Genomic DNA, 851 nt, shown 5'->3' with positions numbered 1-851 from the left:
ATATTAATAGAGGAGAATATTGAAGAAAAAAGAAGAAAAAAAAGAGGAGAAGAAGATATGAATAGAGGAGAATATTAAAGAAAAAAATAAGAAAAAGAAAGAGGAGAAGAAGAAAGAAATAGAGGAGAAGAAGAGAAAATAGAATATTCTATTTTCTCTTCTTCTCCTCTATTTCTTTCTTCTTCTCCTCTTTCTTTTTCTTATTTTTTCTTCTTCTTATTTATTTCTCCTCTTCTTCCTCTCCTCTTTTCTTCCTCTTCTTATTTTCCTTTTCCCTCTCATTCTTTTTCTTCTTCTTCCTTTCCTAGCTAGATATATAAAACTTTTCTAAAAATTTAACTTTTGCATAGATACATGGGAAAATAATATTATCGAGGAGGGGGTAGGTCGAACCCCCCCCCCCCTCGTGTTGAAGTTATCGAGACACGGGGTATATCGACAATGACATATCCGATAAAATTAAGAAGACGAAGAAGAAATAAAAAGAGGAGAAGAAGATATTAATAGAGGAGAAGATGGAAGAAAAAAAGAAGAAGAAAAAAGAGGAGAAGAAGATATTAATAGAGGAGAAGATTGAAGAATAAAAAAAGAAGAAAAAAAGAGGAGAAGAAGAAAGAAATAGAGGAGAAGAAGAGAAAATAGAATATTCTATTTTCTCTTCTTCTCCTCTTCTTTTTATTCTTTTTTCTTCTTCTTATTTATTTCTCCTCTTCTTCCTCTCCTCTTCTTCTCCTTTCTTCCTCTTCTTATTTTCCTTTTTCCTCTCATTCTTTTTCTTCTTCTTCCTTTCCTAGCTAGATATATAGAACTTTTCTAAAAATGTAACTTTTGCATACATACATGGGAAAGTA

This window comes from Triticum dicoccoides, chromosome 3A (genome assembly GCF_002162155.2).
Source record: "Triticum dicoccoides isolate Atlit2015 ecotype Zavitan chromosome 3A, WEW_v2.0, whole genome shotgun sequence".
NCBI lineage: Eukaryota > Viridiplantae > Streptophyta > Magnoliopsida > Poales > Poaceae > Triticum > Triticum dicoccoides.
The sequence above is the reverse complement of the archived record's forward strand: the minus strand, read 5'-3'. Positions refer to the sequence as shown.